This window comes from Patella vulgata, chromosome 3, assembly GCF_932274485.2.
Source record: "Patella vulgata chromosome 3, xgPatVulg1.2, whole genome shotgun sequence".
NCBI classification, from domain to species: domain Eukaryota; kingdom Metazoa; phylum Mollusca; class Gastropoda; family Patellidae; genus Patella; species Patella vulgata.
Window position 1 is genome coordinate 22,674,205 of NC_065881.2, and position 21,947 is coordinate 22,696,151.

At 37.4% G+C, this 21,947-nt stretch overlaps 1 protein-coding gene across 1 annotated transcript in view; it reads left to right on the forward strand.

Annotated features, from left to right (window-relative positions):
* The first annotated feature begins 1,387 nt into the window (after positions 1-1,387).
* Positions 1,388-21,947, forward strand: part of LOC126816270 (speract receptor) — a 58,691-nt gene continuing 38,131 nt past the window's right edge. Inside the window, exon 1 of the mRNA XM_050542564.2 lies at positions 1,388-1,576. The gene's annotated coding sequence lies outside the window, so the exon portion shown is untranslated. The remainder of the gene's footprint in view (positions 1,577-21,947) is intronic.

The following is a 21,947-nucleotide window of genomic DNA, read 5'->3' on the forward strand; positions in this document are numbered from 1 at the left end:
TAGGCCTGAAATGTTATATAAATTATTAATTAGACGTTAATTAACTCTCGATGCCATCAGGTGTAGATTTAAATACGTTTTTTGGTTGATTCGGTTGCCATAAAATGGATAATCTAGATTTTGGTTATTTTCGTAACAACGGAAGTAATGACAATCGAAGCTAGACTATAATTGTATCGCCGATATGTAGGCTCAGAGTGAATTTGACTGAAATTTTCAGCACATTCTCGTTTCATTATCCATTTTTTAAAATATTATAGCGAGAAATGTCAGATCTTTATCTAATCTTAACGCCGCTTTATGATCTCCCCCGGCGTCGAAGCCGAGGCGGCTAAAGGTATATGTCTCTCTAAAATTTCTGTATGATGTCTTAACCCAGCGCCGAGCCACAGGCTGCGGGTACATCCTTCTAAGAGCCCCGCATGGTGTCTCTATCCCAGCCTCTAAGCCGAGGGAGCTGTGGGAACGTGCTAAAAATGATGTCTGAAAATAGGTTAGCGTCATAAAGGTGGCCATAGCCACACTCGTCTTAATAAATCTACATGATATCTGTATCCGGCCTCTAAGACGAGTCGGCTATACGTCCCTCTAGAAACCTTAACGATGTCTGAAGCAAATTTAATCGCACTCTTTAATTTATATTAAACGTTTGGCTACATCGGCTATTAGGGTGGGGCAATTACCATTTTTGGGTAAGTGTTTCATTCGGACACCTTCTTACGTCAACTTTATTGTATCTAAATGGTCTAATCTGTGCACCCGATGGCTGGGCAGCAGTAACACACTTCCAGAAATTTATGGTAGCAGAACTGTCAGTGAGGGGGTCTAAGAATTTCGTAGAATAATACAAGGTACGTACTTAACCCAGTTCTCGCTGTCACCCATTTGTTTAACCACTTCAATACATTAAACAGAGCACCTTTCATTATTGTATGCGTTGCAACCCATTTGGCTCAATTTCTAGGTTCCAAATGTTAGCGATTTAGCTCCTTTAATGTCAGACTATCGAGTAAATAATTCAATTTCCCTGTGGGAAGTCGATCTTTTATTTGCTATTCGACACAATAAACAATAATCATACAGACCTATATCCTATACCCGAAAGGTTAAAAACAAACGGTGTTGTTTTCAGTTACTCAGTAAAAGACAGTTAACGGGTGATTTATAATGATGATCTACTAGTATTTGAATAATTAATCAAGATGGGTGACTCTTACAGATAACAATGTAATGTCTACTATTATTATATAGTGTACTATGATAGGTCCATTGTTTTATCCACGTGACTAACTTGCTTACGAATTATCGATCTATCAGCCAATAGGTGATTTACACTATTATAACTGTGATACTATTCATACTATATTCTATTCCTTGCTCACTTTAACACGTCCACATTTACTAAAGTTGCCTGAAGTTTCAAAAATAAAAATATATTCTGTCCCTTGCACGCTTTAACATGCAACATTTACTAACTAAAGTTGCTTGAAGTTTCAAAAATGGACTCATGAAGTGATCCAGAATGATCTCGGAATTTAAGAAGAGTCGCCAGTCGGACCAGTGGTACATTAGTTTGGTAAGTAAATTTTAATTTGTGTATGTATTAAATGTAATCTAGAATATTTATACTTAAAATAATTTTTAAAGGGGCATTAGGTAAAGAGCTGACAGGTCTCGCTATAATAGTTAAACTATAAATAATAAAAAGAGAATATGGTAAAAATTTCAGTCAAATTGCTTCACTCTGATCCTAGATATTAACGATTCATTTTTTAGGCTAGCCTCGGTCGTCATTACTACCGTTGTTACGATAATAATTAAAGTCTCAATTATCCGGTTTTACGGTTATTTCATGTATTCAAATCCACTAAATATCGCAGGCTAACGACGACATCGAGAATTAATTATGTTATTAATGTCTAATTAATAATTTAGATAACAGGTAGACCTGCATAAACAGATTAAGCTCTTGCATAATGCATGTTTAAAGTCGAATACAGCGGTAGCTCCGTGAATAAAGCACTGACTCACTAACCAGGAGGTCCGGTGTTCGATCCCGGTGTTGGTCGAGAAAGTTTTCCAGGATTTTACATCGTGGTTGCCGCTTTTCAGTGGTTGAGTATGGAGGGTCTGGAAAGGACAGCGTCTAGTCGTTCGGATGGTATGAAAAACCGAGACCCCTTGCACATATTGGCGTGAAGGTAAAAGAACCCTTTACAATTGGAATTCCTTATAAGCGTAGGTTTTAGTGCCACTGTCCGGACAAAATTTCCCTCATAGCACACTGTATGGCGTATTCCTGTCTCCATTAGCTCGGTGCAGAAAACTAGGGCGCTAAACCTCATTTCATTTACGTTTTAAATCCTATTGAACTGAGGTGGTTGGCCCAAATAACATTTACACAGACTGTAATTAAAGAAACAACTGCGATCTGTGATTGATTTCTTTTTACAAGTAAGTATCGTCTTTGCGAACCGTAATTAATCGAACCGAGTTTTAAAACATAAAATGCCAGGAAGCTAGTTACATATTTAGTGGTTGTCGCTCAGCGGCCGTTTGGTCTAAATCAATGTTTCGAGATGTGTTTATACACCGGGAAACTATAATATAGAATTATTGTATATGTTTGAATTTTTTTATTTTTTTATTTTTGTGTTCAAAATAGTCTGAATAATAGTCGAATGTCGTGTAATTGGAGATCTTTGAAGTGAAAAGGATGTTGCTGCCCTAGAAACTATTGATGATTGTACCCTATTACATAGCTTGCAAACTGCCTTGTTGGACAATTTCCTGGGGGGGGGGGGGAAATTTTAGGGAACGTTTACAGATCCCCTGTTCAAATACCGAAGAAAAAATCTCAAAATGGATTCCAACCGAATTCTATTATTCTATTATAATATACAAAATTTAAATAATCAACCTGGATTTGTTGGTTTAAACTTGGTAAATGTCAATGTAGGTAATTTAATAGGTATATGTACGTTGCAATCTTTGTGCCTTATCGTAGAATACAACGGGATATTGCGTAATAATGCTGGTCTATATTGATTGTGTTCGATGAGAAATATTTACATGTACGTAAAGAACGACACCATCTCTGAAAAAAGATCCTGTTTTGCCACAGATCTCCTGTAAACCAGTATGTTTACGTCCGAAAAGATCAGGAATGTAATCAATATTATCATTAAAATGAAATGAAATGAAATGGGGTTTAACGTCCTACTGTTCTGCTCCTATACTGGGCTAATGAAGACGGGCATATGCCATACAATGTGCTATGAGGGAAATTTTGCCCGGGCAGCGGCACTATCGCCTACTCTTATATCGAATTCCAACTGCCAAGGGATCTTTTACGTGCATTCCAATGTATACATGGGACCTCGGTTTTTCGTCTCATCCGAAGGACTAGACAGCTGTACTTGTCAGGCCCTCCGTTCTGCACCACTGACAAGGGGAAACCACGTCGGAAAATCCAGATGAACTTTCTCGGCCAATGCAGGGATCGAACACCCGACCTCCAGGCTACCGAGCCAGCGTCTTAACCACCTAGCCACCGTGGCTCCCGAATATTATCGGGGATCACGTGGCTAAGTATGGGTACGACAAATATGGCTCTGAAAAACCAAGGGTCATTACAACTTCTACAGTGGCCAAGGTTGATACCCAATACACATCGAAAACGCCATCACGTTAATTCAAGCGGGCATGAGTATCAGAGTCAATGAAAGCAACACTGTAAAGTAAAGGGAGTAGCTAAGGATCCCATAACTACGTATAAGCAATCGTTTAGAGACAGATGTTCCCCATGTGGGGCGTGGGGCTGCTAGATATGGACAAACGCGTAACCGACTTTCGGTTTTTACCTCCTGTGTGCTTCTGTTTGTATAATAAAGTTGTTATGAATTTATTTGATAGGAACAATTTGTTTTCTCCTTGATATATTTGAGCATAACTCAGTAGAAACGGCACTATCCTGATTCATGTTTCCTCATAGACTTTGCTCGATATTATGGTTGATATATTTCCTATTTGAATTTATAATGTTGTTTAGTCTTCAAAAAACAAAACCGTTTCAGCGTGTATACTAAGGGGTTGGGTAACTGTCGAGATTGCCAATAAAACAAAAACAAAACTAGCATGCCCGCTATTTCTATTGCTACCCCCCCCCCCCCCCACACACACACACACACACGCGCGCGCGCGCGCTCATCCAAGCAAAATATAATTATTGTCCTCAGTACGTGAGATATTTGACACCACCTGATTATGTAACGTTTCTACTATAATATTAGAATTATGGTCTTGTTAGTGGTAAACATGATAACAGACCTGCCAGCCATTTGTTAAAAAATGTCATTGATTTGGGGGACCGGTGTTCAATGCCAGTGCTTTTAGTAGTATCTGACATCTTCCTCACCAATCGAGGAAAAATAATATTATTATTTGTCACCAGTAAAGGAAAAAACCCACGAAGTGCGATGCAAAATTCCGAATTTTGAAATGGCTATTATTTTATGGTTAATTAAACCCATCTTCATTGGAAGGCATTAAAAAACTGACACGCTATCGTAAGTTTATTATGTTATATTTGTATAATTTATATAATACTGAAGACTGCATATAACGGAATATAATGTAATACAAAAGAAATACTATTGATTTTATAAATAACAACCATAGCAAGAACAATACACCCAAAAAATTACTGTTCATGCGCGATCGTGCATACCAATTAAATTTGACAAGAAAACATATCACATTATCTTACTTTACAGAATAGATTAGTTGTCGATTTTATAGACGACTTTTATATAAAAAATAAATAAATAATTTTCCTTTGTTACAGTCAGTGGCGGCGCCAGCCGTCGATGATTGGAGGGGCAAAGCTGGCGCAAAGTCCAAGGTTAAGGGGGCAAAGGCACGAGCTTCAACTAGGGGTAGGGGGCCTCTCCCAGAAAATTTTGAAAAACAGGTTGCCGGAAATGCAGCCTGGCAGTAATTCAGGCACTGATCGATGAGGTAAAGTGTCAAACGAACGGACTTGCGAATCACGACGAAGCCCACTCACGAGCGTCAAAGTAGGGAGTCCTCCCCCAGAAAATTTTGAAAAATAGACTGCCGGAAATGCTGTCTTATAGTATTCCCAGGCACCGATCGTCGAGATAAATAGATTTGACCAGATACCGTCCGTCGCCTGATCACTAGTTTATCCGACTAGAGAACAAAATGTCAAACGAACGGACATGCGAACCTCAACGAATTCCCCCTGTGAACGCCAAAGTAGCGAGTCCATTGGGGACCTCGCCAAGAAGATTTTGAAAAATAGACTGTCGGAAATGCTCTACAACATGCAAGTTTATGACTGAGTGGGGATGTGGGATTTATTCACCGTAGAAGGTATTGATTACCGAAACGTATCACAAATATTTTTTTTTATTTTCTAAAATTATGGGAAGGGGGGGGGGGCAAACAGAGGGCAGACCAGATAAATGGGGTAGCAAATGCCCCCCCCCCCCTTGTCCCCCCCCCCCCCTGGCGCCGCCACTGGTTACAATATTTACTCTGTTAGGTAGCTTTCATTAATATTTTTCAAGGCAGCTATTGAATAATTAATAGCATCATATAGCTCGTGTTCTTAAGACCGTATCGCTAATTCACTTATTGTAATTAATTATTCGGGTAACTATTGGAGTATATAACACAGTTTATTCAGTAATTAACACGGTCTGTAGAATCAGGCTACATGTTGGCCGACATCAATCAAGAAAATGAAATGGGGAATAACGTCCTAGTTTTCTGAACCGACTAAGCTAATAAAGTCGGCCATATAATAGGTAATTACAGTGTGCTTTGAGGGAAGTTTAGCACGGACAGCGGCGCTGCGACCCACTCTTATATCGTATTCATCCAAACGTCCTGCACCACTGACAAGAGCGAACCACTCTGGAAAATCCAGAGGAACTCAACACCGGGAACAAACCCGAGACCTCCCACTTAGCGAGCCAGCGTCTTACCCACTGAACCACCACCATCAGACAGGTGATTGGACCTTGAAGAGCACATTAACGAATTAAAGGATTTGTTTTAGGAGCCAGTTTCAATATACAACAAATCCAAACAAATCTGATTGAAATTATAAGATTTTATTGTATTACCCATTAAGAGCACCATTAAGTTAAGATAATATTTTATTGTTTAAATATGCCCATTAAGAGCAGCATGCATATTTAAAGGCTCAATACCACTCTTGTTGTAACTGAATAATATGTCCCAATCTTTATTCTGGTCAACAAATTTTACTATTTTACAATATTCCAATTAATTGGTGATACAAATTTCATCTTAACACACCTAATTTAAAAAATTGGAAAAATTCAACTAAATGATTTGAAAAGCCTAACGTAAACCTTTTCACATGTGACTTGGATTTAAATATATTTTCGAACCCTCTGGACAAGTAAAATAGGATGTAATGGATAATTTAAACAACACGTAGGACACTTAAACATCTAGTACTTAGAATAAGGCTATTATTTATTTTCTGGAGCTGTCAAGTCAGCAAGAGTGTTACTGTCTCTTTAAAGAAAAAAAAAAAGATTTAAAAATAGAGTAGTACAAAAGAACTTTTTTTATTGTTGTTGATACAAAAGAGAAACACAACATAAATATAAAATTTAAAACAAAATCTACATGGAACCGGTTTCATTATATCCATTATACTTTAATTCCACACAAGTCTGATGGAAGATTTTATTATATCAATACGTCCATTAAGTGCAGCATTTATATTTAAAGAAAAAAGATACAAAACAAAAAAAAAAAGAATAGTACAAAAGAAAACAAAAATCTGATGTAGTAGAAGATAAATACACAGGGACAATATACCATTCCAAATACAATTTTACATAATGTGCCTGATTGTTATATAATACACAAAAATAAAATGGTAAATTAAATATACCTTTATCTTCCGTGTAGTATATGATCGTTTATGTGTCACAAGTGTGTCAACCATGTTTGCAATAACAATTATATATGCAATAAATTAAATTATTGCAAACACGGTAGTAATAATAAAACATTTTAGCAATAATTCAATTTTATTGCATAAGTTAAATTGCATAAATTATGGTTATTATTGCAGTATTGAGAGATATTACACGCATTAAAGGACAATGTTGGTGGTGTCAGCCATATGTGATAAAACTGGTTAAACACATTCCAAATATAATTTTAACACAGATCATTACTACGGTAAATGCGTAACGATGATTTGAAGAAACGGAAGTGACGCAAACAAAAGGAAAACACGAGTTTTCCTTATATAATTGACTGCAGTAGACAACGATAACAGATATACTGATAATTCCGTTGAAGTTGTTATATGAGACTGTGAGAGGGGATCTGTTCGAATCTAACAATTCATAAAAAGACAAGAGAATGCCAGAAAAGTAGAAAAAGTCCGTGGATTACCTTCTTTTTGTTAATTCTATACTTACAAATTCTAAGCAATATAGTTTATTCCAGTAGCCCTATAAATATATATCATTATTTTCTTACAATCACTATTGTCTCCGCCACGTGGATTACAAATTGCAATTTTGTATGCGCTCTAAAACAGCAATTAAGCGACCTTAATTTATCAAATACTGCTAGGTATGCGAACTCATAACATAAGTGGTATGAGGTGTTATGGAAAGCGTAAGCGTATCCCACCTCGTTCACAACGCCAATCACTATTTATAATCAGAAGTTAATTTCAGAAGCCGGAACTACGAAAATTTCTCTGAAATACCACACCCACGAAAACGAAAATCACATAGGGGCTTACAATGTGCAAAACGGCCGGAACTTTAGTCTGGATAAGCAGCAAGTTTGCAATTATGTTTGTACTGTAGTTAATGCCTTGATGGCAAAGAAATAAAGATTGCGCATATTGTCGCACGCGGAATTGCTATTTCTAATCTACAAATCGACATCACTTTGTAATAATATACCGTAATGAATATGCTTGTCTCGGGTTTTAAACCAATATATTGATATGTTTCTATAGTAGCACACGATTCATCAGTAAATCAAACAGAACAAGCAGTATGCCTAAACAGTTTTCTCTTTGGACTAGTTCGCCGTGTTGCGATTTATAATACATACGGCGGAGACAGTCGTAGCTGTTAAGAAAAAAAATAATAGTACATGTATGTCTATATTTATAGGGCTACCGGAATAAACTATAATTATACCTTAATATGTGTAAGTAGAAAATGAATAAAAACAATGCTCGGACTTTTGTTATTTTTCTAACTTTCTCTTATCTCGTGACAGTCAATTCTTTTTATGAGTTCTATAGATTTGAACAGATATTCTCTCTTCAAAGGAATTATCAGTAAGCTGAAAACCGACCGTGTATCTGTTATCGCTCTCTTCGTCAGTCAGTTATTAATATTATATAAGGAAAACTCGTGTTTTTTGTTTTTTTTGGGTCACTTCCCGTTTCTTTAAATCTTCAAATATGACACGATAATTCGATCAATCCATTGAGTTTACTTTCGCTAAAGCCCTTGTCACTGCGTTCTGGAAAAGGCCCTAGAAAATCGTAAATCGGGTTGTGGTCGGGGTCCAATCTGTAAATAATATCTATAATACGATCCTAGTGCGTTCATAAACAGTCCCCAATACATCTATCTCGTCTGTACCCCGTCCACAGTCCGTTTACATTTATAAGTTCAAATCGAGTAAATTTGCCATTTCCAGTCCGTCTATGTCCGTCCGTAGTAAGTCTAAACCCGTTCGTAACTAGTTCTACCCCGTTCCCAATATGTCCGCAATTAGTTCTAACTAGTTTGTAATTCGACCCATCAGTTTAGAGACAGTTCAACTATAAAAAAAACCAGTGCGTTCTTGCCATTCCTCTTCCCGTTCAACATTTCGAATTGTGGTCAAGCACCCATCACACCAAACTAGTTCTCACTACGTTCTGGAAAATGTTGTCAAACGGACTCGAACTGTGTGCGAGCTGGGTGAATGCAGTATCAACTGTTTTCGATTTGTTTAAGAATTTTTTGGACGGACTCGGACTAGTAGGATGCTCTAAAACTTTGACTTTGAGCCTGTTCAAAATTTTCCCCGTCCTGCAATTAGACCAAGGTGCTCTTAAAACGAGATGAACGTACTATGAACGCAACGGAATTACCGTACTATGAACGGACTTGCCGCACTATGAACGGAATTACGACGTACTTCGATCCTACTATAAAAGTGTTATAACCTGACGTGGTCGAGTATCAATAAGCATTACGTTATTTTTTTATTTAGTGGGAGTGGATGATTGGTTGTAGGGGTTGTGGTACTAATATATTTGATGGAGAATAAAACCATGGCTTTTATAGTCGTCGTGGCATAATTTAAAAACCCATAATTAATTTTTTAACGTTACCGCATGCAATTTATAAAACCTTTTATATTTGAATTTATTAAAGTGTGTTAATTTATTTATTTCTATAATTTAATGTTGAATGGAGCCATCTTCTAAGCATTCTTTTAGTTATGAATGTTTGTAGATCTGGGCATCAGACTGGGTTCCACAACCACCAACGTCTATCCACGTGTATTTGTAATCTGCATTTAACAAGGCCATTAACACCATTGAGAAAAAACCTTTGTAGTTGTTGTACATGGTTCCAATCTTGGGAGGCTTTCTGATGGCTATATGTTTCCTATTCAGGACACCACAGCGTATCCGGAACCCCTCAACAGCTTTGTTCTATGTGTCTGTCAACGGGACAGGGTAGAGGATGACATCATTTTTGAGCTTTATCACTAAGGTATCACGTCATGCAAGCATAATAATATAGTGTTTCTAGCTGATATTGTGCTGATATTGTCCCACGGCTATTTTCCGTGTTTCAGCCACTTCCAAACCCAATGGTTTCTTGGCTTTCTATTTCTGTTTCCTACAACTTCAATGCTTAAATCAGACGTTGCGTGAAACCGATATTCTAAATGTTAAAGACCCCAGGGTTCTGTTCAAAACTACAATGCAAGAAATCTCGAGTCAAATGATGAACCAGTGAGGAAACAGTTCATAATTTTATACCCTACCTTGTCTGAGCGTACTGTTATTTGATGCTCTAACGAGCTACTACTTGACCCAGTCGTACTGCCATTTGATGCTCGACCACGTCACGTTGTAACGCGTCCCTAGTAGGATTGAAGTACGGCAATTCCGTTCGTAGTACGGCAGTTCCGTCCGTAGTCACGTTGTTACTCCTTCTAATTGCAGGAAGGGGAAAATTTGAACACATTTAAAGTTCTAGAGCACCCTCTCGTCCATGTAGTTCATAAGCAGACTGTAAACAGTTGCTACTACGTTCACTCCGTTCGTACACAGTTTGAGACCGTTTGGCAACATTTTCCAGAACGCAGCGAAAACTAGTTTGGTGTGATGTTGGCTTAAGTCGACCCGATAATCGGTTATAAGCCAGATAAACTTTAATTTCATTCAGTCATGTGACGAAATGTACGGAAATTGCACGAAAAGAAATGAAATGAAATTGGATTTGACGTCCTACTGTTCTGCTCCTACTGGGCTAATGAAGACGAGCATACTTCATGCAGTGTGCTATGGGGAAAATTTTGCCCGGACAGCGGGGCTACGGCCTATTCTTATTTCGAATTCCAGCTGTCAAGAGTTCTTTTGCGTGCATCCCAATTTGTACAAGGGACCTCGGTTTTTCGTCCCACCCCAACGACTATACATTGTTCCTTGCCAGGACCCCCGCCCTACATCACTGACAAGCGGGGACCATGTCGGAAAATTTCGATGAACTTTCTCGCCAACGCAGGGATCGAACACGGGACCTCCATGCTTGCAAGCCAACGCCCCACCAACTGAGCCACGGTGGCAGAAATAGATGATTTACAAACTAAAAACTAAATACCCAAGTAACAGTTTATTATTAATTAATGAAATTAACAGAACAGATCCACTGCTCATAAACAGTTGCAGGAAATATAACCAATATTTTGCGACAAAGTGTTACGGTCTGCGGTATAGCTTTATCGAAGTTGCAGGGTCCCTTGTAGAAAATGCGGGTCCCAAGTTAGAGGATATGAATACATTGCAGGATATGAATAACAGGCCTAGTCATTCATATTTAAAGCCAACTACATGTATGCTTTACTTCACAATTAGTAATTGATTAATAGCTGAAAATAGCCACACCTGATAGCCCTGGTGCCAGATTATCTTTAAGTTGGTGAACTGCGGACTCCTAGCTAGTTGCGCTAATTTGGGGTGCTTTATTCTTCAGCTTATCATTTATTGATTTAGCAATAGCATGCCTCATAACAAAATTAAATATTTTAATAATTTCAAACTTATATTTATAACAGAACAGAGTTTAATTCATTATTAATTTATCATGTTACTTAGTTTAATTGAAAAAAAGGAACCAACAAAGGAGCATTGAACTATCTGAGATCTGTAGGTGTATATGTAAGAATACATTTCTATATCAGTTAGCTAATATTATAAATAGATCCATTTCATTTTCGAAGTAGTTATATAGCTTATATAACAGTACTATTAACGGTTTGTTGTTAATTCATCGGGTGATAAGTTGTAATAGGCGTTTTAGAAAGAGTAAATATACCCTGCCTCGTACAAAGAGCTCGAAATTTAACTCTGACCATGAGTAATGTTACACTATAGCACTGTTAGCAAACCACGGCACACGCTAATATAAGGACACGGGCAAACAATATTTGACACACGATTTAATCTGTAATACCCCCGTCAGACCAGGGTGGCGTCCTTACTGCGCTGCTACGACGACGGAAAATAGTCTCAGAGCGCGTCAAGATCGTCATTGGTCGCCAATGATCGCCGAGGTTCATCCGACCTGGAAAGCTGCGAGAGGGCGACTTTTTTCAATTTTGTATTTTTTTGGGACATCTTCTCACGCTGTGATCACGTTTACCGGCGACGTTGGGCATTTTTTGGTCGCCGTATGGTCGCAGCAGCGCAGAAGGACGCCGCCCGGTCTGACGGGGGCTTAAAAGGGTTATTCATGAGACTGAACCGCAGGATGTAAATTACATTTTACAGTACAACGAGAAGCGCCATAGCAGGATGCGTATTCAAACATTTCGTTAATCTGACAATTATTTTAAAACGCCAAATCAGAATATAGCCATGATATGTCCGGTTACACCCACTCTGCTGCACCATGAGAAATTATAACAAAACTGGACGAAAGAAATACTTAACTAGTCTGAAAACACCCTTTTTAAATCTATTATATATCACAATCGAAGAAAGGAAAGACAAGAATATATTAGATCCAACTTCATTTATATTCCAGCATTTCAGTCAACCTGCTAACGCCCAGGAAAACTAAACAATCGAAATGCTGAAAACGAACGTGAATGGAGGTAATTCGACGACAATCTGATGGCAGGTAACAGCGACGGCTCTTGCAACACTTTCAAATATAGCCGATTACGTACTGTCACATGTCACGCAAGACGGCGGATGGTTACTGAATTAAACATTGGCGTTCTTTGTTTTTTATGACAATAAGTAAAATGTAAAGTACTGAATCGCATGTGTGTTTTGTTACATACATTTTCTGACATTCATTTTTTACTAACTACAAATGAGGATTTCTTTTATAATGATTAAACACACGCGATTGATGTTACTTAACTGATCTTATTTAGATCAGTAACTCTTAGTTCTGACTATCTTGTGTGGAACTTATCGATAGTTCGTTATACCGGGCACGCTGTTGTGATCTATAAGTCGCAAAGTCTAGTTCTTTATATTTATTTATGGCTTGTCAATATTTACAACAGTTCGCTGTATCTGTAATTTATTGTCAATTGTCTTCTTGTAGCACCATGGGCCTTCTGTCAGACGTGGAGAGCGGGAGTTGGAAACCGGTCGCCACATCCTACGTACGACCCATGCATCTTTTCTTACCACATATTTTAGTAGAATCTGTCTCTATCTGTCTTTGCTTCTGCTTCACGTTGTGTATTTACTTCTTATTGTTTTCTTAAGACGTTTGTCTTTCCAGGAATAACAATGTTACAGTTCGTTTTAACATTTTATATATCATATAGCTGCTTACATATGGTACAATGCATAATAGAATAAAGTCATTCTCTCAAACCTCGTCCAGCCAGACTCGCTAGGCGAGTCTGCTGATAGAAATTGCTACATCTTTTCCCTTCCAGAATCTAGCTGTTGTCTGACAATCGCCCCCTAATATGATAGTTTTGTAGCTTTGGGCTTTGGACGTTCAATTATCTATTGGTCAAATATGATGTAATCACAGAGATTGGTCAAACTAAACTAAATGACGCAATAGGGAAATTTCCAGTCACATGTTTTTTGACACAATCTATCCTTGAACTTAGACCCTCTTTCCAGTTATTCTCACACTATTTCATAAACAATTAATTTGCGTTTTAAATAAACTCATACCATAGCTAATATACTGACAATAGAGAATAATTTGTAAAGATACAAATATTGTTTAAACCAACTTATATCTCTATTCCTTGTCTATAAATTTAAAAACAATGTCGCCACGACGGTATTACTACATTCTTAGTAATATATATCTGATAGTCAGTTCGATGTGTAACGTATAGTCAGTTGTCTATATGAATATATCTGATAGCCCGTCTTCATTAGCCAAGTTCGGAGCAGAATAGTTATAGGACGTCAAACCCCATTTCATTTCAATTCATTTATTGAAGAACCAGTCTTTATTAGACCGGATGGAGCAGAAAAGTAGTACGTTAAAGCTCATTTCATATCTTTTGAAGTAATCTAAAAATACATCTCTATCCCAAAGAAATAATAACCAATTAAAACAACGAAGTATAAAATCGACTGCATAATAATGTTTACCCATTCTTTTAAAAGTAAATAGATCCAGGTTAGTTAAATGACGGAAGTGAGCTGGGAAGTTGATTAAATACTTATTGTGTTAGTGTTTTTCTAAGATTTATGGAATGCTATGATAATATTTAGACAGCGCCAGTTCAATTAGTGATGGTCTACTCTTACCGTTTAGAGAAATTTAAATGAAAATCAAATAATATCGATCGTAATCTTATCTTATTATATGAACACTTCAAACAAATAAATGAAATGAAATGTGCTTTAACACCCTTAACTTTTATGCTCTAACCGAAAGGTCTAATGAAGAAGGGTTCAAACAAATAGCATTTCTATTGATATTTACAAAAAGTTGTCTATTTGTATTTCGTTAAATTAAATAAAACCCGCAGAGAAATTTTGGATTTAAAAATGTCTTGCCCTAAAAAACAAAGGTTGCCAAGTAACAAAACATTGGCCCATCGTAATTTATGTTTTGATTAGCATTTCTGGAGAACTTCCCTCATCAAACCTTTGACTTGTTGAGTGTTTACATTTACAAGATTGAACAACTTCTTGAATCTCAATTTGGCTCTTGACCCATAACCATTTGAACAATCTCAACAAGTCTCAAACAATCTCAACAGGTTTCAAACAATCTCAGCAAGTTTCAATATTAAATACCAGAGTACAAAAACAAACACCCGCGACCAAATATTTCAATACGGGTCTGACAAATCGCAGCAATTTTGGAGAAGAAAAAAACAACAATGCATACGCCTCAAAATCTGAAAGTTAAATAAATTTACAAATAATTGATTCTGGACTCTAACCTCGCTGTTTATTTTTTTTCTGTTTTTTTTTGTTGTACTTCTTCAGTTTCATTATATCTTAAGTGGTTGAAAATGTAACACAAAATCAGTTACATCTCAAAATAGACTCAATCTGTAGACCTTAAATTTCAAATGTAGACATAATATACCTATTTAAAACAATTCAATTCATAAGACATAATTAAATGGACAATTTTATATTTTATCCATTTTATAATGTACTATACTGTTGAGTTGGACATTGTCTCTGGATGGTCCAGGGCTGAATCAGTCTCTGTGTTCCATAGTAGTGCTTATATCTCTTGTTTGTGTATTGTCTGATTAAGATCTTCAAGAATACTTAAATTTTAACTCACTGTTGAATATCGATCGACGTATAAGCAAGACTTGAGGCTTGAAAATATAAAACAATACAACAATAGGTGTACAGTTACATAATCTGTCACGACTATTAGCTATAGATTTTAAAAACGGAAGTTACCCGTAAGCCAAAATCAATATAATGTGAATAGTCTTTTTCGAGGAAAAAAAATATTTACTTTATTCAGCAATAGAACAATTAAAATAAAATAGTTCAATTAAAATTTAATTACAATTTCGCTTTGTTAAAAAAATATATTGATCACAACAACAAAGGTGTAATGTTTAATTCAGATTGTTCCCTAGAAAGTTTTGTTCAGCAGACTTGTCGCATAGTGTTTCGTATGCATTGTTCAAGATTGGGCGTATCCGTAGACTTCTTAGTCGGAAAACTTCTGAGAAACTAGTGCATGCCATGATCACCCGATACTGGATTACTGTTATATTCTGTATCATAACATTATCCTTTGACAAACAAAGAAAATCCAGGGTTTAAAGAATGCAGCAGCCAGGTTGGTCACTCAACGAAAAGGACTGATCATATCACACCAGTGTTTTCAATCTCCATTGGCTCTCCATAGTTGAGCGTGTTGAAAATATGGCTCCGGCTTATCTGAACGAACTCTTGTCCGTAAAACAACCACCGGAAACCTACCAGATTCATCCAGGCTCCATCGTTGGACTATCCCATCGTTGAACACAAGAGAACGAACAATACATTTTATGGAAATAGGATTTTTTCGGCACTATGCACCTTCATTATGTAATAATCTCCCTAGTGAGATTCGCGCTGAGAATGACATTGATAGTTTTAAACGTTCAGTTAAAACCATGCTCTTCAAGCGTCATGTCACTTGCTGATCAATTCTCTGAATCGTGTGACGAAATATATTTGAAGTTAAAAACAACAGATCTACAGTTACGGATATATAGTATTTTGACACTGTCACAAGCCTTTCTTATGCACTCAGTCTAGTCTTCAACACCTGTCACCATCCTCGGCTTTGCTCAATTGTGTTTTAAACACAATTCCATCTTCCTCCAGTTGTAAGGGTAGGCGATTGGAGGGACATCGCTTCATTTAGATCCGGATCTGCAAATTTAGAACGTATAATTTCAGTCTTGTAATTGATACCTATTTTCCATTAAAGAGTAAAACTTTAGAAAGCATAAAATCGTCAATTTTTAAGAGAAATAAATGAAACTGGAACCTGTCCTGCCAGGGTCAGTCTTTTCATGTTGTACGAGGGGTGATTGATAACTATTGAGCCTCGATTGGAAAACCGTGCCACACAATGATACACCACGTTTTGCACGTGCACTATTATGTTCCTCGGGCTCTGTCACAAACTTTCATCACATTCGGTTAAACTGTTTGGTTGTGACAGGTCATAACAATCAAGTAGGGTCTGTTGTTATCAGAAAATGGACCATATCGAGCTGAGAGCTGTGATTAAGTATCTGCATAAAAAGGGTCTAACACCGAAACCCATACATGATGATATGGTTGAGACATAAGGAGATGATGCCCCTTCATATGCCACAATTAAAAGGTGGTCAGCTGAATTCAAGCGTGGCCGAGACAGCATTGAAGACGAACCACGCCCTGGTCGACCAAAAACTGTGTCAACACCTGAAATTGTACAAAATCCATGATCTGATAATGAATGACCGGCGAGTTACTAAACGATTCATAGCTGGGGTAGTTGGTATTAGCCAGGAGAGAGTTCATTCTATTATCACTGAAACTTTGGAAACAACAAAGGTTTCAGCACGATAGGTGCCAAAGCTTTTGACGCCTGATCAAAAGCGTTCAAGACACATCATGTCAGAAGAGAATTTAGCCTTATTTGAAACCGATCCTGACCTCATCCTAAAACAAATTGTTACTATGGATGAAATTTGGGTCCACCACTTTCAACCAGAAACAAAAGATCAGTCAAAACAGTGGAAACATGTGACGTCGCCGACCCCAAAGAAGCCAAAGACTGTTTCATCGGCAGGAAAGTTGATGGCCTCAGTATTCTGGGAATTTAAGGGTGTTCTCATGGTTGATTACTTCCAAAAGGGTCAAACAATTAACGGTAGATACTATGCAACACTTATAAGGCAATTGAGGCAAGAAATTAAGACCAAAAGACGAGGAAAGCTGACCAAAGGTGTGATTTTCCACCAGGACAATGCGTCAGTGCACAAATCAGCTGTTGCCATGTCAGCAATAAATGACTGTGGTTTTCAACTTCTTCAGCATCCACCCTACTCTCCTGATTTAGCTCCCTTAGACTTCTATCTGTTTCCTGCTGTGAAGAAATGTCTTTCCGGTAGGCATTTCCCGTCTGACGATGGCGTCATTGCCGCTGTGGATGATTTTCTACACACCCAAGACAAAGACTTCTACAGAACTGGAATAAAGGCGCTGCAACACCCATGGCAGAAGTGTATTACATTGAAGGGGGACTATGTTGAAAAATAAATGCATTTGATTTGAATTTCTTGTTTCTTTCTGTGTTAGGCTCACTACTTATCAATCACCCCTCGTACATGCTGCAGCTTCTGAAACGGTTGCTTTCCACGACATTGAGTTCAGTGTCAATGCTTTACGTGATTAGTCTAGTCTAGTCTTTTACCAAAAGCTAATGAATGCTAGTTGTCTAGGCTTTTAGTGAATGCTAGTTTATTAAGTGAGCGTTAGTCTTAGGCTGTACGTGAAGTGAAAACTAGTTGCTAGGTCATTCGCGAATGTCGTCTATAGGCTATAGTGTAGTGACTGTTCTATAGTAATATATGCAGTATCTATAATGTCGTGCACGATGCAGGCCACGCTTAACCATTCTTTAATTCTATACCACTCTTGTTTGTTGTTGCTGTTGAATCTTAGTGACTGCTTCTAAAGTAGCCCTCGGCGTCCGAAACCAGCAGTAACGATGCGGGACATGCTTCCTCATTCTTGAACAGGATACCTTGAAACTAATTCGCGTAGCTACTAACCATTTGTTTGTTGTTGTACTTTAGTAATTACATTATTCGCATCTCGTGACGATTGATTGTAAAATGTATCTATACAATGAATTTAATTGGTTAAACCAATAATAAAAGTACATAACAGATCGATATTATAAATTCCCAAATGCCGCGCAAACACGTTATGTTTTAGTGCATATTAGACACCATTCGATATTTGTATATAAAAACACGATTTAACATGGCTTTATAGCACGAATATGGAACTTGTAATGAAATAAAAATAGGTAATATTATTAAACAAGTACATATCCACAAGACTTATCTTATGTAAACAAGGTAAAGTTTGAACGAGGAGAACATATTGTTGATATTGTCTCGTGGCTCCATGTCATCGTTTTAAATAACTAGGAACATTGATTAAGACATAATAACTCATTGATTGTAAGGTAAGGTAGGAAATTCTTAAGAGCACTTCAGTGGCGGCGCCAGTCGCCGGTGGTTGGAGGGGCAAAGCTGGGGCAAAGTCCAAGGTTATGGTGGCAAAGGCGCGAGCTTCAACTTGAAAAACAGGCTGCCGGAAATGCAGTCTGGCAGTATTTAAGGCATTGATCGTCGAGATAAATAGATCTGACCAGATACTGTCAGTCGTCTGACTACTAGTTTATCCGATCAGAGCGGAAAGTGTCAAACGAACGGACTTACGAATCTCGACGAAGCCCTATAATGAGCACCAAAGTAGCGAGCCCTTACGGTGGGTATGCAGGGCTGTCGGTAATTTTTCACAGTTGATTAGCAGCACTGCTAATCACTGCTAATCAAAAAGTCCAATTTTGCCAAATTTGATTAGCAAAGCCTAACCAATTTTTAAATTGGTTAGCAGTTTTTCAGTTTCAACATAAAACAACCCAAATAACTAGATATTACTTTAATTATGATTAGATTTCATTCTTCCAATTTTTTTAGCACTGCCACATGTAGTTGTGACAGTTTGTGAATGTGATGTAAACTTTTGGTTAGGTCTTATGTCTGAAGCCAATTCTTGGCATTGTCTTCCGATGCCCCACTCATTTTAATTGTTACTTCTTCGTTACTTTAGAAATCTTCGTTAGAAAACAATTTCGTCTGCTTTTTATCGTGTATTACTATTTTTGTTCAATCGGGCGCACATCGATGAACTAGACAAACGCGCAATAATATATTACGGGAATTCTTACTTTGATTTATCATTTAACAATACGTTAACACGTATTTATTTTTTTTATATTTTATTTACAATACGTGGGGGATACACTGGATTTACTGCTTTCAAAATGCATACTGATATAATTACTTGAAATTGACATGACTCGCAACGTGAGTGGTACTACTTGATTCCCTATTTCCGGTTTAATAGTCCCTATTCATAGAGTTATGTCCCTGTATTATATTCATTGATATTGTATTATGAATTCAGTCTGGGTAGTCCGAGAAGAAAATGTCACACGGAGAATTCAGTTTTGTTTATAAAATTTTATTTGACATTTTATACACGTTGAAAGTGTTGAGAAAGCCTCCTAGTCTTCAAACTGTGGATAATCTTTCTGTCAATATCCATAATGGCAGGCATATTAATGATTCGCAGTTACTGCGAATCAAAAACGTTAGATTTTAATTTTTGATTAGCAACGGACAAAATATGTATCGCAAATTGCGCTGCGATACTGGTTGTCGGTAGCCCTGTGGGTATGGGGGACCTCCCCCAGGAACTTTTGAAAAATATTCAGGCACCGATTGTCGAGATAAATAGAGTTGACCAGATACCGCCTGTCGCCTGATCACTAGTTGATCCGACCAGAGAGGAAACTGTCAAACGAACGGTCTTGCGAACCTAATCGATGCCCCCGAAAAGTTGAAAAATACAGTGCCGGAACTGCAGTCTGTCAGTATCCCAGACACTAATCGTCGAGATAAATAGAGCTTACCAGATACCGGCTGTCACCATATCACTAGTTTATCCGACCAGAGAGGAAAGTGTGAAACGAACGGAGTGTGTGAATCAGAGTGAATGAATATTTTCGCCACGATATATTGAGAAATAGACTGCCGGAAATGCATCCTGGCAGTATTTCAGACACTGGTCGTCGAGATAACTAGAGCTTATCTGAGCATAGAGCGATATGTCAAACGAGCGGAGTGAGTGAATCAAAGTGGACGAATACTCTTGCCACGTAAAACCCATACCCAAAAATTTTGAGCATCGTAAAAAGCACTTCACAAGTTCTTTTAGAAATCACTCGGACTCTACAACAAACAAGTTTATGAATGAGTGGGAATGTAGGATTTAATCACCAGGAGATATTGATTACCGAAACATATCACGAAGGCAGACCAGTTTTATGGGAGGAAATATGCCCCCCTCCCCTCCTTGCCTGCCCTTGGCGCTGCCACTGGAGCACTTACATTTTAAGAGCAATGAAACTGTGAAAACCAAAGTAGGACAAATCAATTTCCACATATGAACTTCTCTTGACAAATAACAGAACTTTTATAATATAGCAAGTCGTTAAATTGAATTCGGATCTGTTCAAATTATATTGTTCACGGTATCTAAGATAAATCTGCCAAACATTAACCGACATGATTCAGTCGTAAGCTCAACGGGCCTCACAGTCAGTTTCTTTCTTCTTCTTTGGCTGTATAAGGTCTGGTTCTGCTGCGAACCTTTGTGTCGGCGGTTTCTATCATAGTCTGTATAACTTAAAGTAATTCCGATGTGGCTATCAAATTAGAATCATGGTCTTATATGCGCATGTAGCTGACAAAACAAGCTGTCTCCTGATTTGTTGACGTCCCAAAAGCCTTGTCCGCCATGTTTCTTTTGATGTGGTATATGGTTGTATCACAATTTTGGATTGTCTTATACTTCTGTGCTATGGTGTTTTAAAAAGCACCACAAGCAACACCGTTCACATAAATACTTTATTCATTTGATAATGCGTCAAAAATACAATCATATTTAAAGGAGCTAATTCGCTAATATTTTGAACCTAGAAATTGACACAAATGGGTCGTAACGCATATAATAATGTAATAGGAATATATATATAAACTGATTTACATTCAATCGTTTCCATTTTTACTCTAATTTCAAATAGTTACGTTCGGCGAAATATGTCAGAAGTCTCAATAGCGTCTGGTTATTTTAGTCTAAATAGTATTTATTTATTTACTCTCCCGATATGAATATGCCGTCACCGTTTGACATGACTTGTTGAATGTCTAGCCTCGTTCTTCGAAACCCTGGTTAGAATGGGCCTAAAACTCATTATAGTACACGATTCGTGTACAATGGTAAAACGTGTATTTTGTCTTAAATATTGGATATCAGAAGCCCATCTTTTCCCGGTAAGATCACAACATCAATGTTGATTTAAATTGACAAATAAATCGTGTTATCAATGTCGAAGATTTTGGCTGATATTGAGTTAGAGACTTAGCTACTTTAACGTTGAGACAAACATAATATCGTAATTTTTATTTTCTATGTGAGTTGGGAGAATTTTGAACGGAAAGCGGCGTTTACGTCTACTTTTCTTCGATTTCTAATTGCCAAGGTTTATTTTAGACGTATGCCAATGTGCACTCAGATGGACCTCTGCCAGTTCCGCAGTGAACCTCGGGCTTGCGAACATATTCAAATAAGTCATATGTACTATGTTAAAAGTAAGATGCGCCACTTTTTTCGCTAAAAAAACCCAATCTGTCGGGGTTTAATCCATGCTAATATATACTTGGATTGATTATGGAAAAGGGCAGTAGGTACGATTAGAAAAAGAGCTGACATAAATAATGAAATAGATAATGAAGACAGAATATGCTGAAAATTTCTGTCAAATTGCTTCTCTCATAACCGTAATATT